Source organism: Prionailurus viverrinus, chromosome C1, assembly GCF_022837055.1.
Source record: "Prionailurus viverrinus isolate Anna chromosome C1, UM_Priviv_1.0, whole genome shotgun sequence".
Lineage (NCBI taxonomy): Eukaryota > Metazoa > Chordata > Mammalia > Carnivora > Felidae > Prionailurus > Prionailurus viverrinus.
The window spans coordinates 15,296,618-15,317,184 of NC_062568.1; the positions used below are offsets into that span (position 1 = coordinate 15,296,618).

Sequence of the window (20,567 nt, forward strand, 5' to 3'; positions counted from 1 at the left end):
TTTCTCTAAACCTGGGAACCAGTTCTCAGGCCCTCGGTACTCAGTTGGCCTCTCTCTTCTCCTGCCATATTCTTTTTGAGAAGGTTGTGCTTCCTTCTGCCTACGCCAGACCTTCAGTTTCCCAAAGTCCCATTTCTAAGAATCGTGTAAATCATCTTCACTCAACATCCCCTTCCTGGAAACTAAAACATTTTTTACTGCCCCAAATGGCTTCAACTGGCCCTCCCTTCACTTTTGAAAATAGTTAGCCCACATTTACCACTGCAAATATAGATACATATTTGATCTAGACACAGAAAGTACAACTTCTAGTCCCCACGCCACTATAAATCAACTGTATAAAATTAAATAAGCTGGATCACCTCCCTGAGCTTTGTTTCCTAAATTTAGGGGACTGGGTTAGACACTTATCAAAGGGCCTTATAAACTCTAATTTTCTGCTATTTGTTATCCCTACATGACTTCTTCAGGAGTATTGATTATTTTTAGAAAAGTTTTACCAACATAACTTCAAAAAGAAGAATCATGATAGATCTTGCTTTTTCTTCTAACATAGAAGTTCTTTTGGCCTAAGTGAGTTCAATTCCTGGATCTTTTTTAAAGATTTTATCTTTAAGTAATCTCTACACCCGCATGGGGCTTGAGTCATGGGTCAGAGCCCTGAGATCAAGCATCACATGCTCTACCAACTGAGTCAGCCAGGTGCCCCCAATTCCTGGACCCTATGGTACCTGCTTGTGTGGACTTGAGCAAGGATTTAAGCTTTTCAAATCTAGGTTGTCATACCTCTAAAATGAGTATAGCAGTACCAAGGTTATAATGTACGTAAGGCACCTAACATGGGGAGTGGTGCATAGTGAGTGTTTAATAAAACATCAACTATCGACCATGAATTTTTCTTTGATTTTCATTGCTTCTATGGTCCCTATTAAGTGGAACTAAAAATAATCAGTTTGGTCATGATTGTAAGAACTAGTATGTTTGGCAAATGAAATCTACTTCCATAATCCTTGGATAGTTTCTGTTCCCAGACTGGGATTCCAAATGGCACCATCAAGGTTGGATGCTTTCACATGGATGGATATGTTTCTCTGCCATGTTCTGAACCATATTCCCTACTGAACTGTATGTCCCTACGGACAGCTGAGAGTTGACCATCTGTATTTAATCAAAATTTTTCTTAGCTTTGTAGCTTACTTTGAATTCTTTGTGTATATACACGGAACTCCTGGAAATTTACACAAAGAAAGGCACAGAATGCCCAATAGAAAAATGCGCAAAGATGTGGACAGGCGTTCACAGAAGGATAAACTTAGTTGCCTAAACAGAATAGGATGAGACAAACTTATTTGTGACCAAGATTCACAGATAAAATAACAATATCATATCGTTTTACACCCATCAGATCGGCAGACAGTATCAGAAAATTGGGTAAGTCAAGGTGTTTGTGAGGTTAGGGAGATAAAGGAATCCTGACACATTCTGATGAGAGTGTAGACTAACGTAGTCATTCTAAAGACAGTCTGGTAGTACTCAATCAAATGAGGTTTATGTTCAGATATTCTCTATGACAAGCATTCACAGTCCTGAGTAATATCCTAGAGAAATTCTCCACGGGCCTTCAATGAAAATCTGTGGGATTATTTCCCCAGAGCGTTGCTTTTTAAAGTAGCGAATCGGAGGCAATTTGGGTGCCCATTCCTGGTGCGGTAGATGTACATTACAGAACACGATAAGTCTGTGAGAACCACAACAGAGAGCCAGTACCACGCCTTTTGATCCCCCCTGCCCTACTCCCCATAAAGCGATTTCTTTTATTGCAAACATAATTCATGCTTACTGGAAATACTTTTTGGAATCCACATAAAGAAAACAAGAAAAGAAGAAAGTCATTTTTAATCCTCCCACCCAGATATAACTGCAAGTGACATTTTGATGTGTACATCCCCAGAATTCTTTTTCTATGCAGTTACATATATATAGCTCCCTAGCATACTTAATTTGGAGCCTACTGCCGTGCTACTGGGTAATCTTCTTTTGTCATTCAACAATATATAGTGAACAGCCTTTTATCCCTCTGTATCTGCTAGGAACCCAACGGGAAACAGATGGCACACACCCGAAATAGGATGAGTCCAGAAGGGTTTGCTCACAAAGAACTGTTTACAAAAAAGTGTGGGTGGGGTGTGGATAAGGTGACCGTGCGAGCACATTTGCCTGGGGTGATCCTGGGAAGATCTGTTGCTTTAGTGTCATATCCAGTGTGACATTTCCCAGATTCCCCACTTTTTACTAGGTCTTCTCATTCATTGTTGGACTGACATCACGTGGGATGGGTTTGGAAAACTGCCTTTTATACTTTCAGCATCCGCCATGGTGTCACCCGGGAGTCTATGAGATGTGTGTGCCTTGAACATGCGGCTAGATCTGGAAGTCTACCTGTGATAGTGATCTCTCTTTTCTCCACCATTCCCAGAGCCAATGTAATTATGCCTCTCTCCAAGAAAAGTATTCCAGGTACCCACTAATCATATATTTTTTTAAAGTGTACCTGGACCCAGGGCATGTAAGGACAGCATCTCCTAGTCCCAGGTGTAGTGTTAGACGTATTTGGTGCTGCGGTCCTTACTCAGTCCCTGGAGTGTGCCGCCATTTGGCAGTGGAATGTGACAAAATTGAGAAATGCTCACAGCTAACGGACAGCAATGAACCAGCAAGACTGTTGTAAGAGGTGAGAAATTACAGATTAAATATATAGATATTAATATATAATATATTTCAAAATATATGTTATATATAATATATTTAAAATATATAATATATATATTATATTGTATATTGTATATATATTATATATACATATATAAGTGTATATATATACTATATATTGTATATATTATATATACATTATATACATATAATGTGTGCAGGAAATACACACTTAGTCACAAAACATGCTACAGTAGCTTGTATAAAATATGTAAAATAAGGTATACGTAAAATAATAAGGTATAAAATAAGATGCCACTATGTGTTTATTTTTATTGTTTAGTAATTTTCACAATAAACTCCTCCACCAGCAGTGACCTCTACAACACGTAAGCTCACCTTTGATGAAAAATTAAGTATTGAATTTCCATTTCTCAAGAAACTTAGTGATGGGCATATAATTTGCACATAACCTTTGCCTACGTTTATTGCCCGCAACAAGGGATAATCATATTACTAATCACATGAAACATTAAAGACACAAATATGGTGAGGAAGCATTGGCATCTCTTCCACTAAGAGGTATTATGTTAAAGGCCATGACCCAAAATAATAATTTTACACATTACAGCTACAGAAAGTACGCTTACAGGGGCGCCTGGGTGGCTCATACAGTTAAGCATCCGACTTTAGCCCAGGTCATAATCTCGTAGTTTGTGAGTTCCAGCCTAGCATCAGGCTCTGTGCTGACAGCTCAGAGTCTGGAGTCTGCTTTGGATTCTGTGTCTCCCTCTCCCTCTGCCCGTCCCCTGCTCACACTCTGTCTCTCTCTCTCTCTCAAAACTAAACGTTTAAAAAAATGTTTTTAAAGTACACTTACGTATATATATGTGAACCATGACTTTTCATGAGTTCACCTTTAGATCAAATGAATGTCCTCCTATCTTTGCTCCTTTTTAATTTCAGATTTTCTGGTATTTGAACAAAAAAACTGAAGTGACATCTTTTAATCTGTTGGGTCCATTAGCTGAAAGCCTGGTAAGGAGCTAAATAATGCCAATTTTTTATCAGTATTTTTAGATAATTCAAATAGGAAATCAGTTTTCTGAATTAAAAAAAGAAACTCAATTTTTAAATTCAATTCATTCAAACTGAAACTTTAGAATTTAATCTGACATGATTGTAGATACTTCAAATTCGGTTAAAAAGTCCACCATTGAAGATAAAATTATTTGTTTGGGTAACAGTAACATGAATACAAATTTTGATGAAGAACAACAAATGAAGAAACCCGTGTAGCAAAAATATACCTAGAATCGGTTACAGTACACACATAATTCTTAATTATTTTTAAAAAGTCTACAATTCAAATAGAAGCTGTGCTTGTCCAAACATACCTTGTCTAAAGTAAGAGAGTGGATCTGAAGGGCAAGCAGAACATATCTGGTAACTCCCTAAATGCTCTTCTCCAAGAGTGGTTTTTAAACTATTTTTAACTATGAATCTTTGGTTCAAATTCAATCGCACGTGGAAGCCCGGTTTATAAAACAGAACAGTACTGATCAAAAATGGGAGACCCAAAGCCCCCGCTCAGAGGACTCCACGGAGAATTGCTTAAAAACTACTGTTCCACAGCATGAGTTGAAATGTCTGCATAGTCCTTTGAATCACGTGCCATAATTCATTAAAACAATTGTTAGAAATGTCCAAGTTTCAAGTTTTCTCTTACCAAGCAAGCAGTGTTGTGATTAACATCTTCACAGATAAATCTCAGCATAAAACATTAGTGACTTGCTTAAAAATATTACTATAAGTAGAATAAGGACTCATTATTGTCTCATGACATTTTTGTTTCTTGATGTGTGTTGCCTTGTTTCCCTTTCAAAATACCATACTTTCAACATTGCAATTTACAGTGCTTGAAAGTCCCGGTTTCTCTGCATTCTGCCAACACTTGGTATTACCTTTTTTAAAAATATTTTTGTCACTCTTTTAGACACAGACAAGTAGCATTTCGTTATTATTTCAATTTATAAAAAACGATTTGCTTCTGTTAGGATTCAAGCTGAACTTTTTTCTGTATATTTTTTTGGCTGTTTACATTCATTAGTTATATATGTTTCCCTTTGTTACTGATTTGTTTAGAGCTCTTTCTATAAAAGATATATGTAACAACTATTTCCTGTGTGTGTTTTTTTATGGAACTGGGAAACATACAAGTTATAGAATCCCATCTATCAATGTCATCCTTGTGAATTTCTTCCCTTGATGTTGTGCTTAAAACTTCTTTCTTAGAAAGTCTCAAGACAGGCTATCCTTAAATGTGCTACTCTGATTTTTTTTCTTCCCTTACTAATAAGTAGAGAAGCAGAAAGGACATTGAAAAAAAAAAAAATTAGTGAAAACAAGGACCAGAGAAGGAGGGTAAGAGGGGTGGAGAACTCTCAAAGCAGCCAAAAGATGTGGGTGAACTTTAAACACTTTGCTGTCAGGATTTGAAGCCAGAAGAACTTGTGATCTTGAGGAATAAAATATTCACTTTTTATTCTTCTGTTTGAATCCATTAGAACAAGCCTGGGGTGAAGGCAGAGAACAGGATAAGATGGCTTCCAGGGGGGTATAGCTCCCCAAAGCAGCAGGGTCTGGCTTCAGACTTGCAGGCTCGCCTCCCCCAGAAGGGGCTTCTGCCTCTCTCAGACATGGGCGAACCCCTTGTGATATGTGAGAGTCCCAGCAGTGTTAATATTCTGGCTAAAGGAGCTCTTGTTGCCTGATGCAGGGGGGGTGGGGGAAGTAACAGTTTGGCCAAAAAGGCAAAAAAAAAAAAAAAAAAAAAAAAAAAAGTCCAGGAAAAAAAAGTTGGGTGGGGCAGGAGGCCCTAGGAAGGGAGGGAAGAGGAGAGTCCTCCCCCCCCCCCACCCCCCATGCACCTGGCGAAGCCTCTGCCCTCAAGGGACCACTCCTTCCCTGGCCAGCTGGTGTTTTCCCATCCGCCCTAGGCCTGGCCCCAGGCCATAGACATGCTCAGGAGTGATGTCTATCTTGGAAAGATCTCTGCAGATGCTATTTTGATAAAACTCTAATCCTTCCCCCCCCCCCCCCCCCTTCTCCCCCTTAACCTCTCCACCTCCAGCCAAGGCCTTTGTGTGTTTGTGTCCTGCGTGTTTGGGGAAGGGAGGCGGATGGAGGGGAGGGGAGGTTTATAACCAGCAAAAGCAGGCTCCGGTTTCATGGAGTGGATTAATGCCCTGAAGCGGCTGCCTGATCCCAGCTATCGGAGCCAGGTAGACGCTGTGGCGAGAGGTTTCCTTGTGGAGACTTCAGTCCTCTGGAAACATAACTTGACAAGGGGGATTGAATGAAATACTGCTGTTAATGCATCAAAAATCCCCCCCCCCACCTATAAATAGGGATTTCCTTCCAACTTCTCTTCCTCTCCCCACTCCCCATGTTGCCAGATAAAATAGAGCATTCAGGGCTAAATTTGTATTGCAGATAAACAACACTGCATGGAACATATTCCTAAGTATGCATAAACAAATATGAATGTGTATGTTAAGAAACGCTTTACTGCCTGCCCCTATTCCTATCCCCTGGCAAATTCCACTCATTCACTCCCTCTTGGAGCTTCTAAAAGCCTGGGTATAGCCGCTCCTTGCAGAAGAACAATCCAAAAGATACATAAAGCAAAATCCCTTTGGCAGCTGTCTTCGAATCTAGCTGCCCAAGGGGAGCTGCCCGTTCTGACGAGGTGATGGTCCTCTCTCACCCCTGACCCCAAGGCTAAGGGAAACTCTGGGGGTGGGTGATATATGAGGCTCCCGGACTGTGCATCAACAGGGCCAAAAGGGCTGGAGCCAGATACACCTGTTGCAGCTAACGTGTAGAAAGGAACAAGCGGAGGCCCAAACTGGCCAACTGCACAAGGACTCAGTATAGCCCACGGGTTAACAGCCCCAGAGAGACAACTGCAAACTTCTTTGACCTCCAGTCTTTTTACCTACAAAATAGGAATCGTGAGTGCACCTAGCTCATGACCTAGTATCGCAGTGAGGATTAAGCGAGATGATGTGACCCACCGGCAGAGCACTGGGGGGGGGGGGGGGGGGGGGGGGAAGGAGCTCCGACATCCTTCGGCATTTACTAATAATAAGTTTTAGGTGGCGTTCTTTTTCTGTCATTAGCGGTAACAATGACTCCATCTAGGACCATTCATTCTCAAGCGGAGGAAATATTAAATTCTTTGCCCTACAAAAGAGTCAAAATTTAATTCACCTTGGACTGATGTTTCTTGTATTTTTTCAATAAACACTTGCTACCTGCTGTGGTCCAACAATAGGCTGGAGCGGTGGAAAAATCGGCATGTGCATCGCTGACGCTTCTTTGCTTGTGTTTTTTATCAGGCATCAGGGACTCCGATGGAAGGTGAATTAGAATCCACCGGCACTTGCTCCTTAGCACTGGGTGGTTAATCTTGCAGAAGATCATTTGTTGCCAATAATTACTTGCCAGTAATCGCAACGCAATTAAGTTGACGATTGTAATGGTTGTAGTGCCCTGTGAAGATGTCTACATCCTAAGCCCAGGACTTGGGACTATGTTGTCTTACATGACAAAAGGGACTTTGTAAAGTGTGATTACGTTACATATTTCAGCTCGAGATCATCTTGGATTATTCAGGTGAGCCTGATGTAATCACCAGGGTCTTTTAAGAGAGAGACAGGATGGTCAGAGTCATAAAGAGACGTGATAATGGAAGTGGAGGGACAGAGATAAAAAGATTGGGAGACACTGGGCGGTTGGCTTTCAAGATGGAGGAGGGCGCCCTGAGGCAAAGCCATTAAAAGCTAGAAAAAGCAGAGAAGCAAATTCTTCCTCCGAGCTTCCAAAAGAAACACGGCCCTGCTGACACCTTGATTTCAGGACTTCTGACCCCCAGAACAGTGACGGAACAAATCTGTGTCATTTTAAGGCATCAGATTTGTGATAATTTGTTACAGCAGCAATAGGAAATTAATATAGTAGCAAAATGAGAAAAGAGAAAATTGTGATGTTACAGAATTTCACAGAGGAAAATATTAAATATTGAAATATAAGAATTAGAAAAAAGAAAACAGGGGTCCCTGGATGGCTCAGTCAGTTGAGTGTCCGACTCTTGATTTTGGCTCAGGTCATGATCTCACGGTTCGTGGATTAGAGCCCCGTGTCGGTTTCTGTGCTGACAGCACAGAGCCTGCTTGAGATTCTCTCTCTCTCCCTCTCTCTGTGAGCCCCCCCCCCCGCTCACTCTCTCCATCTCTCTCTCAAAATAAATAAACTTAAAAAAATTATCTTTAAGAAAATAAATAAAATAAATGATAATTGGAAGAAACAGAAAGGAAAAATTATTATACTAACGTGCATTAGCATTTCAGATTGTTTTAAAACCTCTCACCAACAGTGGTTGGTAAACACCAAGGAGAACGCGTCACCCCCAAGAAGTATAGGTTGAAATACAGTTTCTTAGAATTGACTGAAGCCCACAGGGGCCAAGCTCAGGTGGAACAGCAGAGACAGCTGCCCTGTGGTCTTACCCAATTTGGGGGTGCTCGTGAAGGCTCAGATGGAAAGTTGATGCTCAAATACAGCACATCAGTCCACATGTCATGGGGATCTGTGTCACCAGCAAGAGCTATACCCGCCAAAGACCTCATCCTGCTCGCCTCCTATACGGAAAGGAGGAGGGAAGTCACGTGGTTGAGCATGATGTTGGGTTGGTGGCAAGCACGGGGTGTCTCAAGAGGCCTTTGGAACTAGCTGTCGGATGAATCACAAGGCTCCTGTCGTCAGCCTTTGAGGCTACTCTGACTGCCTGAAAACTCGGGGGAGTCCTTCCTGTGGGCTCAGTGCTGGGTACATGATCTCTAACTGCTCTTGGCTCCCACTCAAGTCCCCACAGTCATGGTGAATGCCACAAATAACTTTACTGCAAGACAAAGAGATTTACAGGGGTGCAGACTGTGCCCAATTCACAGCCCCAGGCACACAGAATGTTCCAGCATAACAGATGAATCTCTTCAGAAATCACTCTGTATCGTAATCCTCTCCACCTAATCCCCACATTCTAAACCTTTCAGGGTTCATGCCTGGCCAGTCAAGAAAGCTGTTATCATGTCCTCACTTTCTTCAGCTGTTGTCTTTAGTCCAAAGCTAATGATTGTCAACTCCCTGGCCATTTGGGGTCCATAGATTCTTCTCACTTCCCTTCTTTCAAATTCCTTCTACCCACTTCACCCTGAAAAACAATAGAACTCCAGGCCAACATCCCTGAGAGGGGGACACTCCTGGAGCAACCTTGGTCTCCAGCTGTCACAGCAGGTGACACCCTCCCCTTTACCAGCAACTTGTCTTCCCTGTAGCTGGCACACTCTTACTGTCCCTTCTGTTACTCAGGGTTCTCTCTTCTGCTCAGTACCCTTCTGTAGGGTCTTGCTATCTTTGATTTAACGGTCTGACCCAAAGACGTGGAGCCTTGAAAGGGTCCCTGCAAAGGTGCCCCAAACCTACCTACAGCAACACATCCCCTCCGGCTATTTCTTTCTTTTTTTTTTTTTTTTAATTTTTTTTTTCAACGTTTATTTATTTTGGGGACAGAGAGAGACAGAGCATGAACGGGGGAGGGTCAGAGAGAGAGGGAGACACAGAATCGGAAACAGGCTCCAGGCTCTGAGCCATCAGCCCAGAGCCCGACGCGGGGCTCGAACTCACAGACCGCGAGATCGTGACCTGGCTGAAGTCAGACGCTTAACCGACTGCGCCACCCAGGCGCCCCAGCCGGCTATTTCTTTCAATCCAAGCTCCTTTTTTTTTTTTTTTTAACGTTTATTTATTTTTGAGACAGAGAGAGACAGAGCATGAATGGGGGAGGGTCAGAGAGAGAGGGAGACACAGAATCAGAAACAGGCCTCAGGCTCTGAGCTGTCAGCACAGATCCCGACGTGGGGCTTGAACTCGCGGACCATGAGATCATGACCTGAGCCGAAGTCGGACGCTTAACTGACTGAGCCACCCAGGTGCCCCAAGCTCCTTTTTAACCACCAACTTTTAATATTTTTCTTCTAGGCAGTTTATATATACAAGCTCATGGAGATAATCTGGTCACCAAGGAGACCCCATTCTTACAGCTTTGTATACTCCTTCTAAGTATTCTGGTACCATTTATTTATTCACGCTTCCATTCATTCTGCAAAGACGTGGTATGGAGGCCCTACAACGCAGTGATCATCTGAAGTAACTATTAGCATCAGGTGAATACACCGCCATTACCAGTGAGGAGATGGTGAGCCCACGAGGGTCAAAGACATAAATGCCATCCTGTCTGTTCCTACCTCCCAGCTTCGCTCATGTCCTTCTGTCTACCTGGAATAACCTTTGTCCCCTTCAGCACACAAAAAGTCTAATATGTCCTTCCCAGACTTCCAGGACAAAGAGGTCCATTGGCCTTTTCCGTGCTCCCCTGCACCTGTTCCGCCCAGACTGCTTTGTACTGGAGGTAGCTGTACTTGGGTGTATCTGCTGCTCTCCGCCATAAGCCCCTGGCGGGCACGGACCAAATTGGATTGTGTGTTGGATCCCCAGTAACTGGTATAGTGCCTGATACACAGGGGCTGCATAAATATTTGCTAAACTTTTAGCAAACAGGGAATTTTTTTGCACATGGAATCACTTAATGTGTGTGTGTGTGTGTGTGTGTGTGTGTGTGTGTGCGCTTCTCTGGGCTTCTGATTCTAAGAGAAAATAATAAACCTCATCATTAGACTGCTGGGGCAAATGAGAAGATGCATGTAAAGTACTCCGAAAATCTCCTGCTGCATGTAGCCTCTCAATAAATATAATAATAATAGTAACAGTTCATATTTTGCCAACACACTTTATTCTCTTAACCCTAGGCTCTTTGCTAAAAGTTAAAAATAAACAAGGTCCTTGCCCTGAGGGAATGTCGAGTCCATTTCTGCACGTCCGCTGCCGTGTCTCCTAGCATACTCGGAAAGAGGGATTCTAAAACCAAAGAGGAGAATGTTGCAGATGGGGGTGCTGGTGGTGTCCCTGGGGCTGGCGAAGGTGGCTGGAAAGCATGGCAACAGGGAAGGGCGAAAGAACACCTCTGACTATGGAGGATGGGCAGGAGGCTGTGACCAAAGGCCTGTGGTCGGGAGGGTTGCTGAGAACCGCATTCGGGGCAAGTGGTTTTCATTTTAGAGGAAAAGTTAAGTTCTGCTCTTAGTTGTAGTTTCCCGTGACAACTTTCCCTCCTGTCTCTTCTGGTCAAAGGTTTAGCAGACCTGCAGACTCTAAAAAGGCCGGAGTTTGTCCTAAATCTGCCGGAATGCTGATGGAGCACCGGGAGGGGACAGGAGGCTGGGAAGTGCTACGGGAAAGTGCCCATCCTGGGACTTGAGGGCTCAGGCCCTTCCAGCTTGCCCCTTGCCTGCCAGCCCATGGCTAGGCCTGCCTCCCCCCGCCCCCCGCCCCGAGCCTCCCCACCGATCCCCCGGGGCCTGGCCTCTGGTGGTGCCCCAGCCTGCCAGGTGCTGGGGCTTCTGCCGGGGACAGCTGATGGAAGGGGTGAAGACAGGGGTCAGATAGTGCAGAAGAAGGAGGTACAAGTGGGACAAGTGGAGGAGGGGAGAGGGGAAATTGATGGAAGGCCACAGAGGGTGCTTTTAAGACAAAGCTCCCCCATCGGCCCGCGTTCCTTGGAGACTTTCCACTTAGTCAAAACAGAAATGAGGTTCCAAGGGAGCGCAGGAAACTTGTGGTTGTCAAAGAAAAAGAAAAAAAAGAAAATTGAAGCAACTTTCCCATTGCTTGCTGGCCTCTTTCTCTCCCCCACCGCGGGATAAAGTTTCATTCCAAGTGCTTCTCAGTATGAAGCGAGCCTATGGCCCCCATGAATATCTGCTGCTTCCAAAGGAAACTCTCCCTGCCTGTGTGAAGCCATTAACATTGAGAAGCAAGGTCACTCCGCTTGCACCCAAGGGAGGCTTTGCTGCTATTCACACACCTGGCTGAGAGCACAGCCCTGCGCGGGGAGCCACCGAGGCGCTCGGGGTCCTGTGGCGGGTTGTTCATTACACCCAGCGGACAGTGGTCCTGGGAGCCTGCAGCAGGAGGGCTGTGGGTTAGACGAGGGGATGCCGCTCAAGCCAGAAGGGTTATGAGACCCTGGAGCCTTCCTGCTGGGAGAGAGAGGCAGTGTAGGAGGAAAAGTATCCACCCCGGAGTCATTCACACCCCAGATGGAGTCTTTGCTCAGCAAGCGACGTGCAGGCCCCCTCTTTGTTCTCAGTTTCTTTCACTGTAAAATGGGGAAGATCAGCCAACGTGGAGAGGTTGTTGATAGCGGTAATTCTGGTTAAATGCAGCAGACTAAATACATGCGCTTATCCTCAAAACCTCACTAAAACGAGAATCAAGGAGCAAAGGAATGGAAGAAGCAACACACGGGTCAAAGGCATCAAGAGCACGCTGGTAAATGGAAAACCAACAGCGGGGGAAAATCTAACTCAGCAGTAAGGGCATAGGGTGGGCTGTGGCGGGCGGGGTGCAATGAGAGACAAATCCATGTGGTTCCCAAGAAATTAGAAAGGCTCTGAAATTGGGGGACCAGGTCCTGTGGAAGGTAAGGGCGAAGCCTGGAACTGAAAACAACAAACTGCTCAGAAGCCTGTGAGAAGCAAGCAAACCCCAGCTCCCCTCCTCCGCCCCACACAGCAAGGCAACTTCCTCTCCAAAGAGGGCGAGGCAGAGGTGCAGAGTCTGAGTTGAATTCTGCATATACCTGCAGGCGCCCACCCCTCCAGTCCCTTTACCCCCGGACCCTGGGACTGCTGCAAGCCGCTGCAAGCCTGCCATGCACTTCTCACGCAAGAGGCTGGAGAATCCTTTGAAAGACTGAATGGATCCAGAGAAGAGGTGTTGCACATACTGGGATTCGGGGGTCCCCCGATGGAAACTCCCGCTTACGGCGCAATCCCCCGTGAACCCGGTGAATTCCAGCCATCAAAAAGCCCTGCTGTAAAACACGATTCCAACCAGTTTTTCATATGTTGTAAAGGATAATGTACGTGAAAAGAGCACAAATAATGTGCACATAGAGTTAAAATAATCATACGAAAAACACCTGTATGTCCCGTTCACCTTACGAAACAGACCCCCCCCCCCCCCACCACCACTTTGAACCCCGGATGTGTTCCTGCCCTACTCTATCTACCCCTCTCAATCTCAAAGCAACCTCTGTGCCGGATTTTGTCCTCATCATGTTCTTTCCTTCCCTTTGTAATTTTACCACACACGAATATATCTCTAAACAGTACGTTGTTTAGCTTCGCCTGCTTTTGAACTTCGCACAACGGGTGTCATACTGCATTTAGGCTATGACTTGTTTGCTGGCCCGGTGGTACGCTTTCGGGGTTCATCCGCACTGAAATGCGTATGAACGTTTATCTCTTCATTCATGTAGGGAATTACATTATAAGAAAACCCTGTAATTTTTGCAGCCCTTCTCTTTTGGGTGGGTTTCTGGTTGTTTCGAGGCTTGGATCATTGTGAACCGTGACGCTGTGGCTGATTTTGCTGACGCCTCTTCCCGCATCGGTACCAGGGATCCCGTTAAGTACGGAGGTAGGTGGAGGCAGACTAAAGGGGAAACAAATGCTCTTCAGGTTCCCCTTCAGTTGCTAATGTAAAGCCAAGGTCCCTGGTGGATCTGACCAACTTCAAGTCCACCGGCTGCATGAGAACTTCCTGAGCTCTGTGTTCTCACCAACATTTGGTATTGCCGGTTCCATCTCTGCCCATCCAGAGGATGTAAAATACATTCTTTTGGTATTAATTTGCATTTCTCTGATGGCTAATGAGGTTGCACCCTATTTCAATTATATTACCTCTTTCGCAAAATGCTCATTCGTTTTATTCTTTTATTTTTTTTTTAATTTTTTTTTCAACGTTTATTTATTTTTGGGACAGAGAGAGACAGAGCATGAACGGGGGAGGGGCAGAGAGAGAGGGAGACACAGAATCGGAAACAGGCTCCAGGCTCCGAGCCATCAGCCCAGAGCCTGACGCGGGGCTCGAACTCACGGACCATGAGATCGTGACCTGGCTGAAGTCGGACGCTTAACCGACTGCGCCACCCAGGCGCCCCCCGTTTTATTCTTTTTTAAGGAAGAGTTTTGATTTTTTTTTTTTAAGTAAACTCTGTCCCCATTGTGGGCCTCGAACTCGTGACCGCAAAATCAAGAGCGGCATCCTCCACGGAACGAGCAGGGCAGGCACCCCTGCTCATTTGTGTTATTTGCCCAACTTAAAACGTGGATTGTTGATCATTTTCTTACAGTTCTTTATATATTCTAAATACAAATCTGTTGTTGGTTGAGTTAAAAACATCTCTCAAGTCCCCAAATCCAAAAAGCCTTTGGGGAACATAAACACCTCCCAAGTCTACATTGTGCCAGTTAAGCTTTGCCTTTACGTGCCTACTGATGTCAACACTGTCCACATCAGGGGCTCTACTGCAGGGGGCCAGAGCCACATTTGCCTTTGCCCTCTGGCCTGGCACCCACCATGACTCTGTGAGAGGAGATTACGCAACAAAAGCTTGGAGCTGGGGACATGGAGGAGGCGATGGTGACCCCCCTGGGGCACACTCGTCTCCAGGCAGTCCTCTTTGACACTAGCCCTCCATTCTGGGGTATATATATATAAACAGGCCTCTCCCTGCGTCATCATTCTCTACTGGTGGTAGACCTACCACTACCTCCTGATCTCGATTTTCCAGACTTTCTCTGTCCCTAGGCTCGCAAATAGTAGATAATGTTGCACCAAGCACCTTACAGGAATCAAGGCTCTTGCACAATGCGGAGATTAGGGAAGCATTGATGGGAAGAGTGTGGTAGCCATCCTTTCTCTGACTCCCGGTCGTGTGGACACAGAAGGTGCCAAATAAATAGTTGAATATTTCAATTAGACTTGGGGCACCTGAGTGGCTCAGTCGGTCAAGTGTCCGACTTCGGCTCAGGTCACGATCTCGAGGTTTGTGGGTGTGAGCCCCGTGTTGAGCTCTGTGCTGATAGCTGGGAGCCTGGTGCCTGTTTCGGGATCTGTGACTCTCTCTCTCTCCCCCGCCCTGCCCCCCACCAGTGCTCTGTCTCTTTTTGTCTCTCAAAACATAAATAAATGTTAAAAAAAAAAAGAAAAAACTTCTAAAAGAAATTGAGAAAAGAAGTCATCAATCTCCTCACAGGAAAAATGCTAATCAAATTATAAACTATTTATTTGTTTGTTTATTTACTTATTTATTTTGAGAGAGTGTGTGTGTACAAGTGGGGGAAGGGAAGAAAGAGAGGGAGAGAGAGAGAACCCAAGCAGGTTCCATGTCATCAACGCAGAGCCCTACTTGGGGCTCGAACTCACAGACCGTGAGATCATGACCTGAGCTGCCATCAGGAGTCGGACACGTAACTGACTGAGCCACCCAGGTGTCTGAATATAAACTCTGTGAAGGAAAGAATGATTAATAGCACTTTAGAAATGAAAGGTTTGAAATCGTACCTAATCCGGTGGTTCTCAAAGTGTAGTGCCTACACCAGCAGGAGCAGCAGCATGTGGGAAGGTTTGGAAATGCAGAATCTTGGGACCCTACCCAGATTTACTACATCAGAAACTCAGAGAGTAGAACCCAGTCGTCTGGGTTTTAACCAGCCCTCCATGTGTCTCTAACACATGCTAAAGTATAAGAACCACTGGTCTAAAGTTGTCTGGCCCCCTTTTTGGTAGATGAGGAAACTGAGGGCAGAAAAGAGAAGCAATACAGTCAAGCCTACACAGCTAAGAAACAGTGGGTCTCAGGAGCAGATCGCAATGGGCTGCAGAGCAGACTCTAGTCTATGACTTGGTCCTCTGTCTACTGATCCCTCCCAACACATTTTCACTTCCGCCATTTTCCTAGAACAACCAGCTTGTACATAACTGCTTATGTCATCTTGTTAACAAAGGTAGCTAACAAGCCACGCTCAAGAATTTGAACTCTAATTGGAACCACGTTCCTTTTCCGTTCTGTGACCACAAATGACTCCCCAATCCCAATAAGCCATCTCACAGATACATTCTTTGACCAACAGGAAGAGTAGGCGTAAAGGTATGGAAGGCTCAGTGAAAATTCCATCACTTCTACTGGGGAAGTAATACAAACACAGTCTATGTGTTGGTCCTGTGACACTGTCTTTGGACATGAGGAGAGACATTGTGCTTTCCCTACACATACAACAGTGTATGTACTAAGCCAGGACATTTACACCAGTAACCCAGTTCTGGAGCCCTCAACTAGAAACTCCTGACCTTTAAGGTTTCATGGATCAGGAACACTTCCAAAAATTTTGGAGGACAGATGGGTGATGGCTTTGTTTAATTTTATCAAGTAAATATAGAGACACAAAAATAACAACTACTAACATGACTGTATTTACCACCTAATATCACCATCATTATTTATGACCCCCAAAGTGTGTGGCATCTTGGAATGAAGATGTTATTTTCCAAGAAACATGAATTCATAAACTCATATTACGCGGTCCACGTTTTTATCATTTCTCTTCTGGCCTATGAAAAAGTTTTGCAGAGGACTGCGTGGAACTGCACATCAGGGCTTGGGAACCACTTTTCCTTTAAGTCAAAAGGCCATCTGCACACCCTGGCTTAGGTCCCCCCCCCCCCCCCACAGCACCCTGGGCTTATTTCAATGGCTGCCCTTTTCATCTTTATTTCTAGTTATCTGGTTATGAGCATATTTCCCCGACTCTAGTGCAACTTCTAGAAAACAGGAACTGAGACCCTTTCAATATTTGATTTTGTTTCTTTGGCCCTTGTCTGGCACGTGAGACCAAAGCAGTAAATAATTGTGGAAGGAGGGGGAGAAAAGAAGGAAGGCAGGAAGATAGGAAAGCAGGAAAAAACCAAAGAACTGGTGTTTGCCACAGACAAAAATCTCTCTAAAATTTGTATTTCTGGCTTTAATCCTTAGAACTGGAAGGGCCCCTTAGCGTGGGCATCTGAGCCAGACGACCTCATTCTGGCCAAGAAGGCAGCATCTAGAGCCAAGCGAAGCTCATACTTGACTTGCTGTCTTATCAGATATCAGGCATCACTTCCCTCTCATTGCTCACTTTAGAGACTGTGACTTCCAGAAGGGACACGGGGCAGTAGACCGCTGGGATGGAGGTGGGGGGCGCAGACTTATGGGTGGGGTCTAACGGGAAGTTATAGTTCATGAGAACCGTGCCCTGTGGAGCTACCAGGCAAGCCAGGGGACGGTTTGAACGTTGAGCCCGGAAGGCTGTGAGTTAATGGGATTCCTCCTTCGCAATGTATCTTAAAGGCCACGTTGACACAAGACAGTTATGAGTGTGTTTCTGGAATAGGAATCTCTGGAGAATTTAAGAAGCTGCCATGTTCCCTCAGTTCCTGGCTTGGACAAGCTGTTGGTTGGTGCACCATGATGCAATGGAGTTTTATATTTCAGAAAGGGCCAAAGACAGGACAAAACCACCTCTTTTCCAGGAAAGGAGATGGTAGGAAGGGGAGATGGGCCACATGATAAAACCCAGAGGACAAGGCTGGTTTTAGTTTCACATAATCACAGCCAAGATGGCAAGAAGGAGGATCCCCCACCAAACTCCCTCCAGGAAGGGCCAGTGACACTGTCACCTCTTACCCACCCACTTCCTTGCCGAGGTGCCCAGGGATGTGTCATGGAAGACAGAGCAATGGCCTCATGTCTGCAGCCCCGGGACTTTCCTGAAGGGAGAGAGGATTTTGGTGTTTGGGGAATTTTTAAAGTCTTTGTGTTGGATGTCTTCCCCAGGCCCAGCTTCCAAGTTAGAGAAGAAGTTAAATGGGTGTCAGAACTTGCTGAAAATAGGGGACTGGATTTAATGACCCCTAAAGGACACAATTAGCAGAGGAACTTAGGAAAGGAGAATAAACGGAGACAAAAGAGGTAAAAGATACAGGAGGCAGGGAGTGGTAGTCGCAGGAGAAGAGTTTAAAGCTGACCTGGGAGTTCTTGCCGGGACATTTGAAAGAAGTGGGAAGTGATTATCAGACCGCAGCAACTCACTCCCTTGTTTGTTCAGCAAATATTTATAGCAATCCTACCACCCACCAGGCATTAAGCGGAGCCCCTGCCCTCCAGGAGCTTACAGTCTATTAGGCGAGAGAAACAAGAACCTGCCGTAGCAATTCCATCTACTGTCCACATAAGACCTGCTGAGGCAGGGCAGACTTCTAACCACTCCCCGTGCATTAATCCTCCCAATGCTCTAGAAGGCAAGTGCTACCATTAGCATCACTCTCATTTTACAAATGAGGAAACTGAGGCATTGGGATGTTAAGTAACATGGTCTGTATCATCCAGGTGTGAGCAGTAGAGAAGTGTTAAAAACCTGTATTCTTTTTTGTTTAATTTTTTTTGAGGTTTATTTATGTTTTGAGAGGGGGGGCAGGGTGTGAGCGGGGGAGGGGCAGAGAAGGAGGCACAGAATCTGAAGCAGGCTCCGGGCTCTGAGTTGTCAGCACAGAGCCCGACACAGGGCTCGAACTCATGGAACACGAGATCATGACTTGAGCCGAAGTCCGATGCCCAACCGACTGAGCCACCCAGGTGCCCCTAAAAACCTGTATTCTTATGATACTGTGCCGAGAGCCAGTATTACTGCAGTAGTCAAGTGCACGACAAAAAGGAAGGGTGGGTCCATAAGATTTCAGAAAGGGAAGCTCAGAAGCCCTTTCCTTACATCAAAGCTGAGTACTGGAAAAGAGTAGACAAACACTGAGACCACTAAATCGCGAGCTGACTTAGAAAAAGAATCAGGACGTTTAAACTAAGAAGTATAGAAATAGAACAGGAATTAAGATTTGGCATTTTAAAACCAGAAAGATACAAAAATTCAGCTTGGCAGGCCAAAATGCACTGGCTTTGCCCTTCTTCCCACAGGCCCCCTCCCCACCAACATCAGCATCCCTGCCTTTCCAGCCCCTGCCCCAAAGGAAAGGGCTGCCTGTAACAGCTCTTCAGATCCTGCCTCAAACCAGCACTGGTTTAAACCCAAACTAAAAGAAGCCTTTTTAAAAGAAATAACTTAAAATAAAATAGGAGACGGTCAAAGGAAATTGGGAATTAGGGCTACTAAATGAGTCATATTTATATCAAGCCTTTGAAAAAGTTAGGTTGGTAGGAACAGGAAAGGGGAACGAAGAAAAAGTAAGTTGGACTTTTTTAGGTTAGTGCTGTTCACTAGAACTTGCTGCAATGATTAAAACGCTCTACATCTGGGGGCGCCCGGGTGGCGCAGTCGGTTAAGCGTCCGACTTCAGCCAGGTCACGATCTCGCGGTCCGTGAGTTCGAGCCCCGCGTCAGGCTCTGGGCTGATGGCTCAGAGCCTGGAGCCTGTTTCCGATTCTGTGTCTCCCTCTCTCTCTGCCCCTCCCCCGTTCATGCTCTGTCTCTCTCTGTCCCAAAAATAAATAAACATTGAAAAAAAAACCAAAAAAACGCTCTACATCTGTGCTACCCAATCCAATAGCTACTAGTCAAGCATGGCTATTCAAATTTAAAATTTCTTATTTAAATAACCTTTAAAATTCAGTTCCTCAGTAACACTAGCTACATTTCAAGCCCCAGTAGCCACATGGAGCTCATGGCTGCCATATTGGACATCACCGTTCTAGATTAGAAAATTATATTAAGGCTTAGTACCATTAAAACGAATACAAGGAAAATTCAGAAGTCCAAAAGTTAGGATATATTCAGTCGTTTTATGATATAGAGTTTTCCTTTAGGAGAGAGAAAACTTTTTCTAATACAAAAAAGCCATAGAGAAAATGGGAAAATTATTTGGGTAACCAGTCATTTGATAGGTGAACATCAGATATTTCTTGGTAAGGAAACGACACCATGAGTTAGAAGACCTAACTCCTAGTATCTCACCCTCCATCTGGCATTTGCTTGATTGTGAGCTTCGCAAAATCGGTTCTCTCTGATCCTCTCCTTCTTCTCCAGTGAAGATTTGGTATCGCTCACGAAGGACAAATGGGAAGCATATATACCACTATTACCTATGCCTGTTTCCCACCGCAGATGTGGATCCTTAAACACGACATTCTTTCCCACTGAGCTGGGGTCAGCATCGGGCTTCTTTACAATGTATTATACCAAGGAGGCTCCAACCTTTGATCAAAACTGTCACAGAAAATCAAACCTTTGGGCTACCTCAGTTTGAGCTAATCATCAAATCGGATTTCTGATCGATAACTCAGATGATTAAAAAAAAAAAAGTCAACAAAACAAAATAATGCTGAAAAGATCATTATCCCGACAAGTGTCTTGATGGCCATTGGCCATGGCCATCCAGCGGCCTTTCTCAGGCATCAGGTTGCTTATTGTGTTGTTTAGAACCCTTTGACAGAATTCAGTCTGAGATGGAAATTCTGCTCTGATGGCTAATTTTCTGTATCCGCTTGGATAGGCTATGGTGTCCAGTTGTTTGGTCAAACATCAGTCTAAATGAAGCTGTGAAGATGTGATGTGATTAACATCTAAGTCAGTAGACTTTGAGTAAATTACCTTCCATCTGTGGGTGGGCCTCATTAATCAGCTGAAGATCACAGGATAAAAGACTGAGATCCTTGAAAGTAAAAGGAATTCTGCCTCCAGGTTGCTTTCAGACTCAAGACTGCCACATTAACTCTTCCCTGGGTCTTCAGCCTGCCAGCCTTCCCTGAAGACTAGCAGAATCCAACAATTGCATGAACTAATTCCTTA

General features: G+C 44.7%; 1 long non-coding RNA gene across 2 annotated transcripts in view; it reads right to left on the bottom strand.

Annotated features, from left to right (window-relative positions):
• Nucleotides 1-20,567, bottom strand: part of LOC125171522 (uncharacterized) — an 86,092-nt gene that overhangs the window by 31,084 nt on the left and 34,441 nt on the right. Inside the window, exon 1 of one of the 2 annotated variants that reach the window (XR_007154375.1) lies at nt 8,283-8,417. The exons of the other annotated variant lie outside the window; for it this stretch is intronic. This is a non-coding gene — a long non-coding RNA (uncharacterized LOC125171522). Of the gene's footprint in view, nt 1-8,282; nt 8,418-20,567 lie in introns of those variants that run through there. 2 annotated transcript variants of the gene reach the window in all.